Source organism: Cynara cardunculus, assembly GCF_001531365.2.
Source record: "Cynara cardunculus var. scolymus isolate 2C chromosome LG 7, CcrdV1, whole genome shotgun sequence".
Classification (NCBI taxonomy): domain Eukaryota; kingdom Viridiplantae; phylum Streptophyta; class Magnoliopsida; order Asterales; family Asteraceae; genus Cynara; species Cynara cardunculus.
The window spans coordinates 11,339,187-11,339,912 of NC_037534.1; positions in this window are offsets into that span (position 1 = coordinate 11,339,187).

Genomic DNA, 726 nt, shown 5'->3' on the forward strand with positions numbered 1-726 from the left:
TTTATAAGATAAGATTTAACGATGATATATGTTACACTTGGTCTTTACATATTAATAGGGGTGAGCATAGGCGGGTACCCGCCCTTTTTTACAGGAACGGGAACGGGAACCAGAACCGACGGTTCTTGGGATATTGGAACCGGAACCGGTTAGAGCGGTTCTTAAATTTTTGGAACCGGAACCGGTTCCGGTTCCGGGTACCCGCTTCCTAAAATATTAAAATTTTGTTATTTATAAATAAAAAATAAAACATTGCCAAAACACTAAATAAATAAGCAAGAATACAAATTATACAGAATAATGGTTACAAATATTGTTTAACGATAAAAACCATAATAGACTAATAGAAAATGTTCAAAGTTTAACGATTACATACTATAATTGTAAATGTTCAAAGTTTAACGATTGCATACTATGAATCCAAGTGAACACACAATTTGAAAAAAATATGAATCATTTTATATGAAGAATTTAGATGAAGTATGAAGATAACGGTGTGCTTTCAAGATGTAAACTTAATATAAATTTGGTATTAAAAAATAATAATTATTTTTTTATTGAAAAATATTGGGTACCCGACGGGTAACGGTTCCGAAAAATTGAGAACCGGAACCGGAACCATTCTCAATCGGTTCCGTATTTTAGGAACCGGAACCACTCATATTGGTTCCGGAACCGGCGGTTCCAAGGCGGTTTCGGTTCCGTAGCCTGGTACCCGGTTCCGCT